Here is a 22523-nt window from a genome sequence, read left to right as displayed (position 1 = left end):
GATCTGCGGGTGTCTCAGCACTGTAGATAGGGCCTAACTTGTCTCCGTGGGAAAAACCAAGCGTTTTTCCTTTTTAATACATCTCAATTAAAGGGTACTCCCACAAATACAAGATTATTAAATGTACTGAGAATAACAAGATAACACATTCTCTAATTATTAACAAAAAATACAGCATTTCACAGATATAATTTCAACCTGTCTCTATCTGTCCTGGTGTACACAATTTTGGTTGCCTCTTGACCTTACCCTACTAAGGGTCGCGGATTGCACTTTCGTCGGACTGTTCATGGTTTTTGGGATTTGCGCTGCTGGGACAGGTAGTTAGCAGGGGATTAAATTTTGGCGCAGCTACGCTGGCCATTGGACGATCCGATGGTTTCGGACTGAACGTGGGATTTAACTTTCAAATTGTGTCGCAAGCCAATGCACTTACATAGACCAGGAGGAAGAAGGTAAACTCTGTCGGACCTGAGCGGGGAAGCGACACATGCAGGATATCGGGAGCACAATCTTAGCGAATCACGCCAGAGTGCATGATCGTCAGACCAATGCACTTTGGATGAACTCCTTGGCCAGGTAAGTAAATGTGCCCCATTGTTCTTCTGTCTGATGCTGCACTGAGCTCCTCTCTGCCTTTATAGCCCCTAACTTTGCATTCCAGGAGGAGCCACTTAGATTCTGGTCCCAGGTGTCGGCTAGTGGTGCGGTGGTCCAGAGGATCCACTCATCCCGAATCCTGAAAACAAGCTAAATGAAAGTGTCAATAAACCTGTACCCTGATAATATAACCACATTGGCAGCACACAGCACTAGAGGAATCATGAAGTGTCTGGTTAGAAAGTCCCCTCCCACACTCTGGAATGTTACAATGACCAGTCTAGGGAGTGATAGGAGATAAATCAGAAATACAAATGAGTAAAATTGTAAAGTAAGGAGTTAAAAATGATCTTTATTGTGTAAGCATCACTAGTGGGATTGAAATTTGAGAGTTTTTCTTTCATGGGCTAACTCCTTTGAAGGTCTACCACTTTCTGACCTAAAGTCAGAAAAAATCCCCAAAAAGTCGCATGCAGCTTTTCTAAGCCTAGAAAGAGCCGGTTTGGATTTGTGACGTTTTTGTACCTTTTTACAAAAAGTTGCAACTTTAACATCTTGGATCAGGTGATAACCTGTAACTGCAGAAAACAAGACCATGGCAAACAATGAAGAGCAGTGCACATTTGCCACAAAAAGTTGCAGAAAAAAACACAGCAAAATAAATATACATAAAATCTGTGAGTGTAAAGAGTGTCTGTATTAAATATTCTTGCTCAGATACACAGGGTACTTGTCATAATGATCTTTGCTCCCACAGCTATTATGACCACTCTGTCTAGACCTCACAGTAGTCAGGCGACAGTCAGGCGAGAAGTGTTCATTGCTGTAACAGCCTGTAAATTTGCAGCATGGAGGGACTCCACCCCTGAGATCCCTCAGGCTCATTAACATAATTGTAAAAGTTAGCTTTAGAAGGAAGGAGGCTATGGATAACAAATATAAGAAGATCCAGGCACAGTCACTGTTTCTGGACCAATAAGTATTTGCCTCTGGTTTATCATTGATTTTGATTTTGATTTTCCGAATCGTTTCACTACGAACAAATGTGTACCAGACTTTACATGACTCCCTGCCAGCACCTTCCAGTGAGTCGCAGGGGAAGGGGTTGTGGAGATCAAACAGTCCAAGTCCCTGTCTCCTTAATTCATCTTCCCCTCCTCCTCATTCATCACCCTCCCTCCACTTCTTTCCTGCTCACTCTCTCCTGCATACGTCAGCTAAACAAGGAAATTGGGCGTTGAGCTGTTGGAGCTGTTCCCCCTGTTGAATCACCGGACGTTGCTGGCAGGGAGCCAGGTAATGTTCAAAATACTTTTATGAAGTACTGAAACAATTCAGAATGCCAACAAAGGCATTTTTAAAATTAAAATTTCATTGCTAGTGACTGGCTCCCCTTAAATAGGAAAGACAATGATAAATCATCATCAAGTATGATGAAAAGCCTAATGATACTAAATGTGACTGCAGTCACTATAAGAAGTAGTAGTTATGTTAAAATGGAAATTAAACTAAATCCCAGCATCAATATCCCTCAGTACTTGATGTGAATTACAAATAGATACTGTATAATTAGAGCAGGGACATCCGTGTGCAGCGACTGTGCTATTCACATAGGGCTGTCAGGGTTACTCGTAGACCTACTACGCTTATGATTAATAAACTCTTATTGGTTGGAACCTCGGTGATCAATTAATTGTGTCCATTCCGCATGATATCATGAGTTAGAAAACTCCTTTTGATTAATGTTGTGTATTACCTTAAAACACAAATGATCAGAACACCTCAGAATACGTTCATAAATGATTTCCATTGTGTGTACACAGACGTAATTATTTATTCTGCTTGCAAATTTAACAAACGATAAAATTGAAACGATTGTTTTGTGCAGTTTAACTATTGGACAGCAGGGGGCAGCAGCTATTCATTTATCAGTGCAAGTAAAATGATGTCACTGGAAAATCATTTACAAAAAACTCAAGTTGAAAAAGTTTTTAATTCTATGTTATTGTCCATAATAATAATGAGTGGGAATATAAGGGTACATTTAAACAAAATTTTGGCGCAGATTTGCCATTGGGAGATTCTACTCCAATTATATACTGTAGAAAAGTCCATGCTGAACTCCTCTTATAGCCTTCTTTCAGTCTGTTTAGTTTCACAGAGGCAGTAGGCACCCTGGTGCCAGTTATACATTCTGTGAAGTTTTTGGGGTACTGTATGTTATTCATGTAATAGTGATTTTATACTGTCATATAGGTCGATCAGATTCAGAAATAGTATGTAGGGTGACGCGGGTGGTCTCAATGATGTGGTTCTAAAAGCAAAGACAAATATTTAGCAGGCATTACGTAGTTTCTGTCTAGCAGCTGTATTCTAATGGTAGAGTCAGTCTCGACTAAATTCAAGTCACATTTGTTATGACTTCTGTACAACATGAACAAAAAATCACAACAGTTTAGTTTTTTTTTGTCAATTGACACCCAGTAACAGGAGGCTGGGATGCTGAAATATGAGAAAATATTAAGTACTCTTGTAATAGAAATAGTATTTTATCATATTAGATAAGGTTGTAAAAAGACCTATACATTATACAGTGTTGATCCATAGGAGGAAAAAAAAAACAGAGGTGATGATAATTGCCCCAAAGTATGGAAAATTCCTTCCTGACCCCAATATGACAGTCAGACTAACCCCATGGATCAACATCAACTATTTTTACCTATGTTTCCATAACCTTTCATATTTTTGCTTTCTAGAAAGTCCTCTGGGCCTCCCTTGAACATGTACATAGATTCCTCCATAACAACCTCCTGCGGCAGAGAGTTCCATAGTCTCACTGCTCTTACAGTAAAGAATCCCTGTCTATGGTGATGGTAGAACCGCCTCTTATTTCAATTAAAATGCATAAAGGAAATTAATTTCAAATTAAATATATTCATTTAAAATTTTAAAATTGCTTGTTTGATTCTAGATGATCTGGTGGCAAACAGCAGATATTTACCAAGTTCCAGGCTTCTCTGCAGTCACATTCACCTTGGACTTTGTATATAAGATGGTGGCTGATGGCTGGTTCAAGCAGCAGATTTTTTATTTATTAAATTATTTTATACTGTTCTGTTATGAAGATTGGATGGACCATTGTACAAGCTCTTATACTTCTTGTGTCTCCCCCTTATCCTCATAGGCTATAAGCTCTTGTGAGCAGCGCCATCACTCCTATTGTACCATATGACTGTTTGTACTTGGTAATGTAATATTATATTTGTATATGTTCCCTATGATTTGTAAAGCGATATGGAATTTGGTGGTACTACATAAATAAAGATTATTATTATCATTATATGACTGTTTTACATAGCATCTTTGAACAAAGCCATAACTAGGGAGGATTTACTACTCATCAATAAAGCATCTGTTGACCTGAAAGAGAACCTGTCATGTTGCAAAAGCGGTGTAAACGACTGTGTTGTTATGGAGCAGAAGTAGCTCAGCAGATCAAGCATGACACACATTGTTCCAGACAAAGTGACTGTGTTAGTCTTTTTATATTTGTTATCCATGGCCTATTTCCTAACAAAATCAACTTTTAAAATTGTGGTAATGAGACCGGTAGCTGTGGGGTTAGAGCCCCTCTGTGCTGCAGATTCCCAGGCTGTTACAGTGTGCAAGGAGCACTGCTGTGTACTTAAACTTCCTCTGCTATGGGCAGAAGGACGGGGGAGTGCTGAGGGAGGGTGACACAGTCTAACAGTCTGTGAAGCTACAGTGTTATACGCCAGCAGCACTAACTCATAGATCCAGGCACTGTGACTGTGATAATCTTCTTATATTTGTTATCCACGCCCTCCGTCATTAGCATCATTTAAAACTTGATTTTAAAAAGACGGAGGGCGTGGATAACAAATATAAGAAGACTATAACGCTTCATAAAAGCTCAGACTACCTACTGGTTGGCCCGGACACCTGTCTCTTTGAGTACTGTTCATTTAGCTAATAGTCAATGCCATATGTGTCTTTCTGTGGGAAGTGTATACACGCAGAAGTATGCAGTGACTGGCTGCGCCACAGCTGAACAGGAGCATTAGAAGAGGAGAGTATAAGGTATTTGACCTTAATCGTTAATATTAATTGCCCAAATGACTAAATAAAAGTACAAAAGTCCAAGTATTATGCAATGCCTCTCATGTATTACTAATATACAAAACAATATGGTATCTCACAGCTCAGCCAGCAAACAGATGATATTAAGAAATTTTGAGCAAACTGTGTCATCAAGAATTATGTATCTAGAAGCTATGATCTAGTGTGAACTACACCTTATAAAATGTATACATGTATAGGTTTGAAAATATGTCCCTTCATATCAGCCTCACCTATAATGTCGATCTAGAGAAAGATCCACAAGCCATTTCCAGTAATCTAGGAACTTTAACCTGTGATTTGACACCAAAGAAAGACATCCATGACCCTATTGAAATATTCTAGCTTCCTCCAGCAGGATATTCCCGGCTCTTCTTCTAGACACAGTGAATGCCCCCTTTTCCACGTTTCGATGTTTACCAGGGGCAGCACCATATATTGGGGAGTGGTTGTGCCAGCAGCTCCAGCTTCATTATATTTATGTGAATGTAATCGATCAGCCACATTTACAAGCACTGCTAAATATACTTCCCCTACCTTATAATGATAGTCATACTAAGGAGTCTGGTTACTGACTGCATAGATACATCAGCTGATGATTGACTTGGTGGTTGGTGTAGTATTGTGGTAACATGCTTATGAGTGAAGACTGAGTGACATCATGAACCTGTATGGGAAAACAATGGTATCCCAATAGTCAATGTAATGGTCTGACAGACTGGACACCAGATCCTTAATTCTTTAGTTACAGATATGGTAGCATCTCTTGTCTGTTCCTTCTGGAATAGATATACTAGTTTGACTTAATCACACATCAGACTTCTTGTAGGTCATACTTGATATTAAGGGGGCTGCCTTTCAAGGTAGCAAAAGAAGGTATTATTTTCCATTTAACACGTTGGAAAACGTATTTGCATACTTCCCAGAATTCCCTAGTGGAGCAACTATGGCTTTAAGTCTCCTCACTCCTGTAGGCGGACTTAATTGGCAAACTCTCCTGAAGGAGAACTCTTACCTTGTGACCTCATGTCTTAGCAGGCAGGGGGGCTAGAGTGGAATTTGGAATCCTACTTAGGTGGAAGTGGAACCATAGTAAATTATTATTCCTTGGGGATGTCTACTGGAAAGATTGATCACTTATTTCTTCTTCCCCAAGCACCAGACTTCTAATGTCACGCAATGTACTAACTTCTGTTTTTACCCCTATTATTTTACCAAACTGATATGTTTGCATTGTATTATTTTATGTTACCCTTTGTATGTAAATCCATTTGTTTGTAATCACTTTTTGATATTAAATAAGAGCCTTCTTGTGTTCTATCGAATCCATGAACTCAAAAGAGATGCTACCTAAATTGATTCCTTAACTATTGAGTGTTATAGTGTATTTGGGCATTGTCTAATGCGAGGTGTCTAACCAGCATTATTTAGCACAGCTGTTTAACCTTCTATTTAGCAAGCACCAGTGCTATCTGGCACCTACATGTTTGCCACCTCAAGGATACTTCATGTGTCAGAACAGTAATATGGTACCTACGGTGTTGACTTGTAGATGATCATACCAGAAGAAGAGCACTGTGGAGGAAGCAATGAATACAGTACATACTGTGCATCCTTCAATCACCATTATGTGTGCTGACTAGTCTTGCTGTCTAGGCCCTTCTGATACCTTGGGCCCGGTTATAGCTGTTATGACTGCTACAGTGGTGATTAAGCCTTTTCTGTCTGAACTGCCTGGACATTGTCAGAATGTTTTTTGGAGATGGTTTTACCATAAAAATTTCCAAGTGGGTCATCAGAAGAATGTCACATTATAGACTCCTCATTTAAAGATACTCCAGAATTGTTATTAAATGGAATCTGTCTGGGCAATTTGGGACACTAAACCACCACTGGTGGATTAGGGTCCCAAATCTGTCTGTATCATTCGGGACACTAAATAAAAAGAACAAACATATATGTTTACCTCAATATGGAGCTCCCAGTGTCGAAGCAGTAAACCCAGCTTAACTGCATATGTTCTGCAGGTTGTACTACTGGCTTCATTGACTCACCACACAGGCACAGAGAGCACCAGAGATTAGTCATATGGGCCTCATTGATCTCATCTTTAGGTAGGTATAAAAGTTTATTTTCTTTTTATAGTGGCCACAGACAGAGGTGTAACAGGGCAATTTGTAACACTAAACCAAAGGCCCACAAGGACCAGTAACTGATTTAGTGTCCCAAACCACCTAGTCTCTATTAAGGAAGTGTAACAGCCTGAGAAGCCTAAGATTTCCTTGAAGTTTAATGAAAATGATACCTGCTGTACGACTAATATGACTAAGAGCCACATTGGGCTCAAAAAAGCGTCACCCGCTCTCATCTTTTTAACCTTCACGATGGCTATGTATTTTTAACGCAGCATGGAATAAAGACTTTTTTACTTTTATATGGATTGAACTTATATCTACTTATCTACTTGAATCCCAACAAGAAATAAATTGTTTGTGATAGATTATGTATGTATTAATTCCTAAAAAATCATAGACAGAAATAAACAACTTCTTTTAGATACTTTTTATTGATTAACCAAAGGAGAATGATCCATAGCAAAACATAAAAAGAAGGAAATAACCTAAATGCTTAGATATATTAAATTAGAAATCTAAGTATAAATATAAATCTATAGCTAAGAATTCACCATTACTAAACCCAACAAGGCATGGTCTTTTGGTCAATGGCAACAATCCAACTACAAGATACTACATTGAACCTTATTACTAAGAGCGTAATAGTTGCAGCCTCTTCCTTGCTCCTGCATAAGGATACTGTTTCTACTGTATGTAGTTATGCCTAAACAGAACACAGAGAAACACGTGTATCAAAAAAAGCCATGTAACCGCAATACAATAGCAACCCTGTGGATACAAGCACCTGCTTTGGAATCATTTTGATGAAGATGTTGATGTTTCTGGCTGAAAACCCTAGACCCCAAGAACAGTATTTCCAGGAATCCCCACCTCAGCACCCAAGGGATTCCTGGGAAAACTGGACCGTGAGGACTAGGTTCCAAAGGTGACTTATGCATCTTCCTGACAACACATTTCAGCTTCACCTCCCGGGAGCAAGAACTGAACATAGACTCCAGCTGTGGCACAAATATCTGTTCACGACAGAGATGACCTATAAACAACTGGGAAAAGATTAATGGCAGACGGAGGTCTTCTATAAACAATCTTCTGGCCAGTTAGCTGGAATAAGCAGTTAGTTTGTGCTATACACGAGATGTATACGTTTCTTGAGTAGATTTCCTGCACCATTAAAAATGTTTTCTTCTGTCATTTTTCAGTCCTTTTCTTCAGGGTAGCAGATTTCCGCCTTCCCGAGCTACAGTGCTTCATCTCAGACTCACAACTGACCAGAGATGCAGCACTGCACCTCGGGCTGGAAGACACTGGACAATCTGGAGTAGCAAACATGAATATTATCATTACTCATATTTTATTCATACTGGAAACAAAAGATGACATGTATTAGTATACAACAGGTCACAAGCCAAACCATGGTGGTTATATCCACATTGTTGCATATACGCTCATGTCAAGCAGTTCATGGGTTGAAAATAACCTCAATCTGTGCACTTCACATAAAATGTGGTCATCCAATCATTACTGTCAGCATTCATAACATGACCAGGATAACCCTCTGCCAGACCTCCTTTGCTGGTAAGGAGAGAGAGAAAGAGAGCCATATGACATCAGTCCTGGAGGCCTGACGTTATTTTCTGGTGATCATTAGGATACTGCCACCAAGATAAAAAAGGTATGTTAAACTAGTAGTAGGACAATTTTCTGTCTAATTGTTGATAGTCCAAAGAAACATGTGCCTCTTAGTGAATTTGCTTGGGTAGGATACTTGTGCGTAAAGAGGTTGGCCATTTATAGAAAACTTTAACAGTGCTAGTATTATATGCATATCCAGACAAAGTCTCATGTTCCCAGGGAAGCAGGACTCAGGACTTCCTGTGATGTCCCATGTCCTGCTGGCTTCCAGCGGTAGGAGGGGGCTGTGAAGTAATTACTGTATGCATGCCCCCCCCCCATCATAACCATTTCAAAATCATGGTTGGGGGTGTGTGCGGATGTCTTTATTACACCCCTCCAACCAGTGATATGGGACTGCCTATCATAGAGAGGGGGTGTATACATTAATGTCTGCACGGCCCCTCCAGGACATGGAACCTGAAAGCTGACAGGACATGGAACCTGAAAAATCTATAAAAAAGAATTGTGCAGACAGTTATTAACAGAGGCTTAACTTGAGGGGGTGCAGAGGTTGCGATCGCACCAGGGACCAAGAGGTTTAGGGGGCCCTTATGGTGTCACTTTCCAAAATGAAAAGACTATTACTATAAACCATACATTATAGTCGGGGGCCTGGCACAGACTTTGCACTGGGGCCCATCAGCTTCTAGTTACGCCACTGGTTATTAACCCGTATTTTAACCATTGTTTATACTGATTCTTTTAGCTTTAAAGTTAACCTTTCATCGCCTCCTCCAACTCTTTTCCATCTTCAACAAGTGGTGCTCCTCTGATTTCAGAACAGTTAAAAAATGCTTCTCTATTCCCCACTATTCCATTAAATAATGATGAAATTATGATATACTATTAAGCATTAAAGTATTAATATTCTGAACAGTTTAGAAAGAACAATATCTGCTCTTGGCACTTTGTACTTGCTTAGAGTTAAATTGGCTGCTCTATATGACAGATACGTTTATATACAACTGTGCACGGTATTTCCTCTCCCTCTGGCCAGCTGTTAATATGAGGTTTGGAAAAGGTTTTGGAAATAATTCAAGGCCATAAAAGCCAAATGCAAGAATCCCCCCTCCCAATCTTCATACTCCTCACCTGGCCTCCCTCTTGCCATAAGACTGGAATGCTATATTTCGTCTGGGCCAAACCCACGTCTCATCCTTTTAATTGTTCTTGTATGGCTGTTTCTTTGTACCACCTCCATCATTGCTGGGGACGTAATCTGGATTCATGCCTGCAAAAAAAAGAGGATAAATTGCATAATCTAAGTACAATTAGTCTCTTGTAAGAAGATGGTTTGAAAAGGATGTGGGCTGTGGGCAATGCTATGATGTGCAGGTTTAATGTGAATGATGCCATTGATCTAGAGCAGCCCTTCTCCATCCAGTCCTTAAACAACCCTTAATAAGCTTGAGTCAAAGGGCATCTCTGTTTAAACCTAAATGAATCAGTTCCAAATTACATCATTAAGATGGAAGTAATAAAGGTCTGCCCTATTACAGCTTATTTGGTGACAAGATAATCTGCTCTATACATGATGCAAGATGAAAAGCGACGGCAAATGCTTTACTAATCAAATTCATGGTATTCAATATGAATGTTATAATCCCTATCATAACTTAAACACAATCCTCTGGCATTATAGATCACTCTGTGTAACAAAAACTAAAGTGATAAAACTAAAACTCCAATGGCCTATTGGTTAAAGAGAAAAAGAAGTTCAATCCAATGCTACTCTTCTATAACCTAGGTCATTGACCTTCTTACTATCTTTATATGTATAGGATATCAAATATGGAAACCAAACATGATGTATGTACTGTAGTGCAAATCTGTGTTCACTTGTAGTGGCTGAGCGGGAATACTGTTAGGCTCCATACACACATCTGTGTTTTTTTTCTGCCTGTGTATTTGCCATCACCATATGTTTCTATAGGTTCATAAACACTACTACAGTTTCCATTACCAGAAACATTAGCCAACTTCCCAAGCTTCATAACCCAGAGCAGGCCCTATTCCTGCCCAGGCAGTCTTTATTGCGGTCATTGGTATGTGAGTGTCCCTGTGACACATGGGGTTCAAACAATGGACCACAACCCATTGTTTGTATCTGGAGAGCACACCATAGCGGTGTTTAATTCAGCTGTAAAACATGTGTCAGGTGCCCAGCTCACCGGATATTTATAATGTGGATCATAACTGATTATTATTAGACTAGATTAGAATAACGGAACTCACAACAACAATCTGATTATAAGGCATTCTTCTCAGAGCCCTATTAATATGTCATGAAATACAACATTATAGAAATGGGTCCCTCAAATGGAGAGACTTTTTATAGATAACCCAATATATAGAAAGACTACAGTGAATTAAACTTTCACAGTGTATGGCTGATTACACACAAACGCATGTAGACTGTGTAATCGTGCCATATGGTGGCAGGATCCCACGGGCTGCACACAGAGCAGTGGACGGGAGTCCCTGCATTATATTTCTATATAATGCAGGGACGTTCAATCTGCAGGCCGCACAGCCACGCTGTAATAGTTAATACAGTTGTGGCGCGGCTGTTTAACCAGCATTGGGAACATCCTTGTATTATATAAAAATATAATAGAGGGACTCCCGTCTACTGCTCTGTGTGCAACCTGTGGGATCCTGCCACCTCATGGCATGTATACACAGGCTGCACATGTTCCTGTGTAACAAGCCTAAGGGTAAAAACTGTGTATTTCCATTGTAAATAAGAATATAATTACACATATGCATTGTCCCTGGCTGAGTAGTGATCTAAAGATTGTGCCTCGTCTGGATCTGGAAGGAATCAAGAGAACATTCTTTGTTGGATAGCTGGCTTCTCTCATCACATCTGCTCCAAGAATTGGAAGCGCTCTACTGGGTCTGATTTAGTGATTTCTAAGACATCTATATAGGCAGCTCTATATGCATCATCTAAGTCCTGAAAATCGAACAGGGCCAAACTGTTTTGTGATATGAGGGGTATTTGTAGGAGTGACCAGATCCGGCTTTATTGCCTTGTTGACATTAAATTAGGTTCCCTCTGAAACCTGGAGGTTGTCCAAATCTTGTCTCTAGGGATAATGAGTGTTTTCCTGGAGGTTTGACCCCTTGGACATTGCTTGTATTGGATAAAGGTGGGGTGGGGGCAGAGAAAAGGCTGAATCTCATGCATCTTTATTTTTAAAGTTTTGAGGAAAAATCTCCAAGCAGATGGGCAACAGCTGGTTCCTGTCTGCTCTCCCTCTGGGGAAACGGATCATCATTAGATTCAGCTACCACATTAACTGAGACATTAAACCCTGCTGCTGTCACATCACGTTACTATTTCCCACAATTCTTTACAACATGCCTTAGATCTCCCTAGAGTAAACATACCCAAGAACTGACTTAAAGGGGTATTCTGGGTGTACACATTTGAATTAATTTATCTGCCATATATAAACATTTCTTCAATTGCATGTTAAATAAACTAACCTGTTTGAAGATAATTTCCCATAAATGTAGCCATGTTGTCCCTTAGAAATGATATAGCTGTCCTTGGATACAACCACCCCATGCACTCTTCCAGCAGTGGTCGGAAATGTGCTATTGATGCCTGCCCGACCACTTGGCTTCAGTGACCATCTTCTTTGTGCAATCACCTCAGCAGTGGTGGTCATATCCAGCTATCTTGTTTCTAACGGATCAGATGACTACATTTTTGGGAAATTATCTTTACGCAGGTATCGCAGCTATCGACGTCTATGGCACCTGGGTACAACACGATGAGCACACGTTGTGACATGTCCTATATTTTGCCATATTAAGGCTCCAGCTAGTCTTTCTATGGAGAGGGGAGGGTTGAGGAGCTCTCACCTCTCCACCTTCCTGCACCCGGCTGGATGCTCATCCTGGCTGTGTCGTGGGCTAGCATCTGTTCGTGTGTATGAGGCCATAGTTAAATGGTTAGTACGGCTTAAATAAAAAAAAGTCCAAGTTCAACTAAAGGGAAGAGATGAAATGGGGAAGGGATGTAAGAGAACACAATTCTATATAATATAACAGTCAATGTTATTTTGGTGTAAAAAGGCATCTAGACCTTCTTTGAAGATCTCCTGAGGCAGGCTATTCTAGAGACTTAACTGTAGTTTATAATATAAAACATAAAAATATGTGTAAATTTGAGATTTAAAACGGGTAGCTAAACCATCATATATGTCTACATACTGTATATGTTAATACACTAGTATAAAACAAGATTTCAGGCATCTGTAGGCTAGCATGGAATAATGTGTATCTTTGCGGGCACCATGGAAGGGGACTACTGGAATATAGGCCCAGTCTAAATAATAGTGAATGTATTACATCAATAGGAAGTCAAAGCAGAAAAAATGCATACGTAAGAATCATTTGCATTAAAATCCACAAGTAAATTTGCTTCAGCCTGCGATTAAAACTGTATGTTATGTGCATATTTCCTTGTAGATTTCAGAGATCAATGGAGCCTTCAAGTGACTTTAAAGGAAATCAGTACATAAGCAGTACATAAAATATCTACATGAGAATTTCCAGTGCTTCTGATGTGTTACGTTAAAAATGAATTTATACGTTTGTCTTACGGAAATAAAATTTGCATAAACTGTCTAGTTTGGTTTGGTTACACTTAATAATTATAAGTCATGGTGGATATTATTACATATTTCTATATTTCTATATAATCTACTCTTCCATAGAGTAGTCTGAATACTGCGTTCATTAAATAATGCTCTTTCCAGTGAGATCTTCCATTGTAGAAGTCCTGTGATCCCTCAATGACGTTAGTATACTTTCTTGATGTATATGAGTGTATTAAAGTGTCATGCACTGGCTCTAGATCATTATCACACTATGCAGCTCCTCTGATGCCGCCAGACCTCTAACTAAAAATAGCCTTTTCTTTTTCCATGATCCGGACTGAAGAAAAATATCTCTTCCTTTTATGGTCAGAGGTAGTTTCTTGATGCTTCAAACACTTTAAATCCCCCTCCGGCACTGAGCCAGTCTGTTAGGGGCACAAGCTATTTCTTTTTTCCAGTTTTCTTGTGTGGACTTTTTGGGGGGGGGATAAATCAAAAATGTGAGACAGGTATGAGCTACTAGTATAGCCTCAAGCATCTGACTGTAGGTTATCTGGATATTTATAGATATGATTTATAGAAATAAATGATTTATAGCTTTTGGGATCATATATTTTTATACATCTGGCTGTATTGGTGTCAGATACCTGTTGAGGTATTGTGTAGTATATGTCATTGTGCTTACTCTACTATCTAACCCTGACCTTTATGTCATAACTCCGCTGAAAAAGTACATTTTTGCTGCTCAGACTGCAGTTAACCTCACAGGAGTCTGAGAAGTTGATTTATAGAGATACAGTTAGCGGTTTGTGGGCTCCTTCCATTTGTGAGTAAGGCCTTATGCGCACGAACCAGTGCAAAAACATTACGTTTTCACCTGGGCAAGATTGGGAGGGTAAGCACTCCTTAACCCTCCCATCTCCATGGAAAGCGGGTGGCAGCACCACAAAAATGGTCAGGAATAGGAATGTGCTATACTTTGCGGTGTGGTCACATGGTTAGGTCATGGCGGGTGTGTGTGCTCACTGCTCGGTGACCAAGCACCTTCTCTGGCGGTTTTGAGCTAGCTGCTGCTTATGCGGCTACCTCGAAACTTATATAGTGCATAAGATCCTACTTTAGATGGTTATGATGGAAGGGAAAGTTGTGATTAACGTTTTTTTTAGCATATTATCAGCTATACAAGAAGACTGAAATATAGATTTTGTGCCTTCAGATATTTTGTGGATCAGTTTAAAAAAAACTGTTAACTACATTGTTTCCTCCATTTAACAGCTAGACAGAGGGGAAGCTGATTCACCACCAAAGTGTCCACACGACAAAGCAGCTTAGAGGAAATCTACCACCAGGATGAAGGATTGTAAACCAAGCACACTTACATGCTGGTGTGTGCTCCCTCTGGCAGTATCAGCACTTCTTTTAGCTTCTTATGTCCTTGATTTTTATTAAAAAAGGCTTTAATAATTATGCAAATAAGGCTGTTGGGCCCTCAGGCTCTTTTGCATATTGTTTATAGCACTTTTTCTGTAAAAACAGGGACATAAGAAGCTAAAAAAAGAGTAGATCCTGCCAGAGGGGGCGCACACCAGTATGTACGTGAGCTTGGTTTACAGTCCTTCATCCTGATGGTAGATTTCCTTTAAAATATCGCAGCTTCTTGTACATAAATGAAGGCTACCACTAAAATTGGTTCTGGAAATAGTGTTGTTACTTTATATACAGTTTATTACATACTTTATGACATAGTTCCCCAATATACAGCACAACTTATACCTTGTACTTGACATAAAGAAATGAATAAATGTGAAGTAAATATTATACGAGTACATCATCTGCAATATGTATCAAATATCTCTGTAAAGCTCCAAACACCTGATAGATGGCAAATAAGTGTGCTTTTAGCACCCATGGGGTAGGCATACTTCCATTTATAGATATGCATGTTGGACCATGTCATTCTATACAGGGGGATCTCTGGAAAATGTGTTCATTTTACATAAAATCCTATGGGTAACATTTATCTATAGAGTACCGCAGTATACATCAGAGTCTTCATAAGGAATTTGTCATGGAAGTATACCCGCACAGAAGTCTCAGCAGTGATGTGCACTGCATCTTATGCAGTTTGTTATGACTTGGGAAATATTTCAGACTGTTGCATTAAGGGATTTAGTTACAATGATCCTCGATTCCTATATCACCAATAGCTAGAGGATGAAGTAAAGTTCAACGCTTGTATTATTATACCTGACAGTGTATAGGTGAGACAGTTCTCTATTGCTTATATTATGTAGTAAAATAACATTTATTGTATCACATACCATTGAAATGAATAGAATGTTTTATATTAAAAGTAAATATGGCATTTGCTATATTTAGGAATTACAGAATATGCCCCTTCTCAGACTAAATAAATGTTCTCATACCCCTATTCCATCAACTAACAAGGTTCATGATGACTCCAAATACAAGCTCAAGCCTCTATGTTCATCTGTAGATCTTTTATACTGTTATGTTTGATACTCCTGTCTTGCTCCCCACAGATGACCCTGCCTATATAGTCATTAAATAATGCTAAAACACAGGCCCCATTTGGAACTGATGACCTCACACATTTATAGGTAGTCACTGTCCCTGTCTGGTAGTGCCCAGGAGCACTTATTGATGCATGTACTCTATGGTGGAAAATATAACTGCATTACATTACAAAACAATCATGGGGTTAATTAGTTGGTAAAGGAAATGGGGAGCGTGTGACACAGACTCTTCATGGTTCTGTTTAGAAGTAACATTCTTGATGGGATAAAAACAACTGAAAAGACATGAGGGGTCAGGGAGCATGTGAGAGAGGACACTTCACATGTTGTGGAATGGAGGGTCAATGCAGAGAGCAACAGGAAGTGATGGAGTAATCCAAACCACAGACCCCAAACTTGAATTTTGTGAGAACATGGGATGTATGTTATATTGTGCCAAAGCATTTACTATGTAATCTTTGAAAACTCCCCAGACACAAAGATGTGGGTATCCACTGAGAATAAAGGAACTTTCCTCATGAAATTCAATGTGCAAGGGGAAAGTGGGGACACCCCATCTATATTTGATGTGTTTTGTTTGGATGATGTTATAGTGGTTGTCTGGCAGTTTAAAAAGATGGCGGCTTTCTTCCAATAACAGGTCACACCTGACATGGTTGATGGCAGTATTGCAGCTCAGTTGTATAGAGATGAATGGAGTTGAGCAGCAATACCACGCACTACATATGGTCAGGAGAGGAGCTGGAAGAAAACAGCCATGTTTTTAAACCTCTGGACAAACCCTTTTATCTCATGCTAGATTTACATATATAACGGCATTCATTTATCGGCCATCACAAATGGCAGCAATGATGCTTCATTATTTTAATGATGAAATCATTATGGGGGAGATTTATCAGAAATGTCTGAAGTAACACTGTTCCAGTTGCACATGGAAACCAATCAGAGCTCAGCTTTCATTTTATAAACTAGAACAGTTTTACCTCAAAGACTTCTGATAAATCTCCCTAATTGTGTGGGTTTTTATAAGCCTAAGGCTACATTCACCCTGCCAATTGGGGGACATATATACGACTGACATATATACGCCATATATACCTCCCCTATAGCGGCAATGGGCGCACAACGTCATACGGTGCCCGTTCCGTAGCCGGGAGAAAGATAGGTCATGTCCTATCTTACCCGGGAATACGGTGCCATGCTCCATATATTGCTATGGGAGAGGGGCAGGGGTGAGCAGCGCTCACCTTCTCCTCCTCTCCCCTGTGCCGACGTGTGCCCGCCGTACTACGGTACAGTGGGCACACATCGTGTGAATGTAGCCTAATTCAAATGAATGGAGCAGCATTGGAATTTACCATTATTATCAAGTGGCAATGCTCGCCTCCATTTTTGGCGTCAGTATTTGTAAGGCAAAACTAGGAATGGACCTAAAACACTAAAGAGGTCTAAATATTTACATTTATACTTTTCTCTTTATAGGATCAACTAGTTTTGTCTTACAAATAGTCTCAGCTTAACCAGACATGTATGTAGTTAAGCTGGCTCATAACCAAACCCTATATGAAAATGAGTCTTATGGCTGTCTTCTTTGTGCTTCTCTGGAGGATTCCCAACATGTCCCTGAATGTAGTATGTAGTATATTGTATACTATTTTAGAACTTAAGACCCAACTGAACACAAAGGGTTTTAAATTTGGTCAGTAAACTCGGGAATGACCAAGACTATAGGAGGAATTTACCAATACTGGTGTTTTACACCTACTGGCGTTTAATACCCCCATATTGGCGCTCTGGCGCTGGTATCTACTAAGAGGTTCCAGCCTCTTAGTAGCTCCACATACAATCTCTGCCAGGTAGGACCTGTTTACTATCGTCTCGTTAAGACGGAGCATTTATGCCCAAAGTTGGTCTGCTCTGTGTTAGTGGGAGTATGCTTAAAATGAGGGGCATCTATGGAGCCCAAATGTTTCCATGAACTGTTTGAGGTTTGTTGGTCTTCTATCAGTCATTTTAACTGACCAAAGAGAAAACCTTTTCACTTTTACTTCTAGGATTTTCTGTGGCATCTGTGACAGAAGCCACTAATACAAATGTGAAGGACAATACTTCTGTGTTCTGCATGACCACAGGAGAGTCTTAAATGTGTTTAAGTAAGGTACAGAAATTTATTGCAAAAAAGTCCAGCTCACCAGTATTTCAGAGTAGAACACTCCTCAGACTGGAGTAAGCAATGCGACAAAATAGCAGATTGATCCAGCTTTGATGGTGCTGGATCAACCGGCTATTTTGTTTTTGTAAGGTGTGTGGTAAAGGATATTAGGGTAACTTATTAATTTACATCTCTTAAAAGTATACCAATTTCCTGAAATGTAAAGTCAAGCCCCTAATGTAAAGTCAAGAAGTGTGTTTTACCACATTAGCCTACATTCCTACCCATAAAATGGCACCAGGAGGAGGGGTCATGTAATCCTAAGCACCAATCTACCTTCCAGGACCTTATGACAGTATTCATGAATAGAATCTTGAGGTCCTGAAAGGTAAATAGGTCATGAACAGACAGGATCATATGACCATCTATCTGCCGCCATATTATAAGCAGGAATGGCTGCTGCAGTAAAAGACATTTCTGAAGCAGGGGCTTGACTTTACATTTCAAGAAAGAAGTGCACAACTTTTACCTGATGTATATTGGTAAGTTACCTAATATCTTGATCCACCCTATGAGTTGGAAGAATCTTAGACAGAGACAAGGTTGTAGATTTATGAAAATTTGTGCAAATGTAGTGTAGTCATCCTTTTCAACCAGTTCTCATTTATATAAACAACACTTAGAATATGCAAGCTGCAGTCCAATTAGATACAATGAGAAAAGCAAGGTAATCAATCTATAAAGGCAAATATTAAAAAGCAAACAATGTGCTCACTTCTCTTCACTCTTTCTGTTTCCTTTGGGCCTAGTCAATGCTACAGCCAGCGGTGACCTTGGCACAAACATCAAATGACTGATGTATTGAGACGTGTGATTGGCTGACATCAGCCAGGCCAAGTAACAAAGTAGTAGCAGTGACTAGCAGTGAAAACAGTGGTGGAGGAAGGGGTGAGTACAATAAATATTTTTTTGTTCCTTCCTTGCTGCCCATTGATTATAAGCAAAATAAAGCCGTTAAAGGAATCCTACCATTAGGAACACACTAACTGAGGTATTCCTAATAGTAGATTGCCTTCTCTCTTCTAAGCCCAACACTGTCTTTGTCCATAGGAAAGAAAATACCAAGGGCACTACCTGTCTCAGGGTCGGGATACCACCGGAGAAAGTTTATTTCCGTTACAGTCAATGGAACAATGTGTGATGCAGTGGTGGTGCTCAACTGTGTATAATGAGTTGCAGAGTTGCATGGATCAAAGAAAGAAAAAATCAAACCTTCGCTTTTACTCAGCGTTAGAAAAGTAACCACACCATAGCCATCAGGGGTGGGTGCGCGGGGGGGCAGTTTATAGATGCCGCAAGCGACAGCTAGCTTGATGGCTATGGCGTGGTTTCGTTTTAAACACTGACAAAAAATGATGTTTTATGGTGAATTCCAAGATTACTTGGTTCTTTGATCCCTACACTGTCTCTATCTAATCTTTTCCCCATAACTAACTTTATAAAAATGTTATGTTTTAGTAGCCTAGCACCGGGAGCTAAGGCTACTCCACGCCCCTGTAGTCTCAGTTCCTGGGGTGTCCCCCAGTGCTCTGCAGCTCTTCAGCCCATGCCCACTCATGCGCAGTAACGTTCTGCTCTTCTCTGGAGCTCCAGCGAGTCAAAAGTCATTGCAGATGTGTGGGCACTGGTAGAAGAGCTGAAGAGTGCTGTTGGTTCTGGGGTGTGGAGTAGCCCCAATAGTCTGTAAAGTTCATTTACATAAAATAAGATAAAGTTTTTATTTAGTTTCATAGGGAACAAGTTTATATAAAGACAGTACAGGGCTTTGAAGACAGAAAGGAATCTACCATCAGGAATAACGCAGTGTATTCCTGATGGTAGGTTTCCTAAAAATTGAATAGAGCTGCAATACCAGACCTGACCAATGGACAGTTACGGCACTGTTTGTTTTTAAAAAAAAAGCAGATATGGACATTCATTTAAACTAGTAGTATATGAGATAAGTTGACCAACAAACGATAAAATGCATATTTATTATTAAGAATTCATAACTAAGGAATATGAGTATTCCAGAATAGAAAAGTACCTCTGTAGGATTTCAGATGAGATGTCTGCACTGAATAAGAAATCAAATATCTATATGCTGAATATGAATGAAAACCATGCAATAGATGGGTAGTTAGATAAACAGACCGGCTATATCATCGGTTACTCAAAAGTCAATGTTCCCGGTACTATACTGTGCTTGAGCTTGGTTCCCTAGAACACACACACTCTTTGCCACTCAGAGGATTAGGATTATAATGTGTTGGGGAAATCAGTAAACCTAGCCAGTCTAAGCATGATGGTGAGAGCCTCAGGGTTTTTCCAGCGGTTAAAGTGGTCACATCTGGAGCAGCTGCCTAGCCTATTTGCTGCCAAGACTATGTCCCGTTCCTGACAGGAAGTTGCTGCAAGGTTTGGCAGGTCACACATGCCTAGAGAAAGTCCCACTCACTTTGAGGAAATGCATTCAGGCTTATCTGGTCTGTCATGAATGTCATTGTGTAATTCTCCATAAATTACAGTAGAGGAAATATGATAATGCTCACTCACAAGGAGTGTATAAATAATGCTAATTTTCTTATGGCAATATTAATGTATAAAACAGCAAAACCCACAATTCTATGAACGTTCATTGTTACTTGTCTATGGACACTCTGCATCCAAAAAATTACAAAACCTGTAGCTGGGGCCCCTAAACTTTATATCTTTGAATCAATTGCCAAGGAAATAAACTTGCAGCAGCAAAATTAATATTTTCTTGATTCAGCTTTAAACGAGTTGTGAATAGATTGATAACAATGTAACACAGACAAATACTTCCCTAGAAATAGAGAATGCAGATGTCTATGAAGCATCCTTCAATGTCACTCATTCCCAACTAAATTGAGATTATTTCGTTTTTAAAGAACATTCAAGCTCTTTGCGTTCTGTATGCTGAATATAAGTTATAAAGACGTCTTCACATACTTTGAGGACTCCAGATATAAACACAAGCACTACATGAATAGCAGACAGCTGCAGCTAAGGGGCTGTCGTGAGGCTGGAGTTTAGGACAATGTTTGGGAAGCAAGAAAGAAATTTTGCAGTAAAAAGTCAAAAAAGGAAATAAGAACCTGTGAGAATACTATAAGGGAGCAGAGAATATAGTTTTTTTTTTCTAGAGTTTCTTTCAGATGTTATCAATGATCCTAAGAACTAGTGACCAGTTTATATGTGAGAATAAGAAATTGCGATAAGACTAGGTTATAGAAAATTATGAGAGATAACAATGAGAATAATAAAGGACTGTGTTGATTATAAGAGATGACTATAAGACTACATTATATTTATCTTTGAGAAATGACTATATTTGGCTGCAGGTGATAGATGACTATGGGACCAGGTTATAGATGATTATGACAGATGACTATGAGACTTGGTTTTAGTTTACTATAAGAGATGACTATAAAAAATTCAATGAAACATCAGGCTAGGTTATAGATTATTATGGAATATGAGAGATGTCAGTGATAATAGGTGAAAGATGACTGGCAGATGAATATGCGGATAGGTCATGGATGAATTTATATTCGGTGAAAATGAGAGAATTGATTCAAGTTGACTATAAGAAATGACAGATGAGGCTATAGATGACTAAGAGAGATGGTGATAGGACTAGGTTATGGATGACTATAAAAGAAGATTATAAGAGATTTAATATAATACACTGTAAGATACTTATAAGTTTTCACTTTTGTCGTTTAAGTAATTTTAGTTTATATAATACGAGACTTATTTAGACCTGCACGTAAACACATTTACTCAGAACATCCATAGAAGCTACATTATTGTTGCACATGAGTACCAATACACCGCACTCCTGCAAAGGTAGTCCCTACTGGTCTCTACTCATTGGCCGATCTCTATATGGAAAAAGATTTTTCATCAGCTGCTTTACAGGATGATTGATGGGGCAGTATACTTACATATTTCTTTAGAGTCCTATCATTAAACATTCTATTAAAAAAACATCAATTAAACGTATTTACAATGTTGTTCTAGCATACTGCAAAAAAAGTGAAACAATTGAATGCATTGTGTAATGATAACTATAGGCTGTCCTCCTAGTGCACTGGACAGGTTCTCTGGTACAAGTTAAGGAAATCATGACTTACCTCCTCCAAGGCAATCTTGAGATTTTGATCCCCCTGGGTTGCATAAGCATGATTCTGTGTAAGAGATGAGGGCTTTCCTGCACTAGTTTCTAACCATCTGGGGGAAAGGACCTTTTTTCTTTTACCTTATATGAGCTGGAGGGAAGAGAGGCCAGGCTGTTATAAGGCACATCTGTCAGGCTGTTGTGGGATGCCATTGGTTGGGGGTGTTCTCACGTGACACCCCCTCCTTTTCTTGCTTTGACCTGTGACAGTTTAGGAGGTTTTCAGTTTTACCCACTAAGGACTGACTGTTTGACAATTTTCATATTTCTTCTAAATTTGGAGTTTTCAGACAATGCTAGGAGGCTTGGCTGAGATACCAAGAACCATGTGGGAATCATTAGGGTTGAAAGAGAAGGGGGGGGGGGGTGAAACAGAGCGGTGGGGGGAGGGACACAACAGAAAGAAACAGAGGAGTGAGACCAACT

The 22523-nt window shown here is 39.5% G+C and overlaps 1 long non-coding RNA gene across 1 annotated transcript; it reads right to left on the bottom strand.

The window, feature by feature from the left end:
• Positions 1-7287: 7287 nt before the first annotated feature.
• LOC140129001 (uncharacterized) lies at positions 7288-22172 on the bottom strand. Its single transcript, XR_011855243.1, has 2 exons — positions 22054-22172; positions 7288-9780 (listed from the first exon to the last, which is right to left on the bottom strand). It is a non-coding gene; the product is annotated as an uncharacterized lncRNA (long non-coding RNA).
• Between the last annotated feature and the right edge of the window lie 351 nt (positions 22173-22523).

Source organism: Engystomops pustulosus, chromosome 4 (assembly GCF_040894005.1).
Source record: "Engystomops pustulosus chromosome 4, aEngPut4.maternal, whole genome shotgun sequence".
NCBI classification, from domain to species: Eukaryota; Metazoa; Chordata; class Amphibia; order Anura; family Leptodactylidae; genus Engystomops; species Engystomops pustulosus.
Note: the sequence above shows the minus strand (reverse complement) of the source record. Positions and strands in the feature narration are given on the sequence as shown.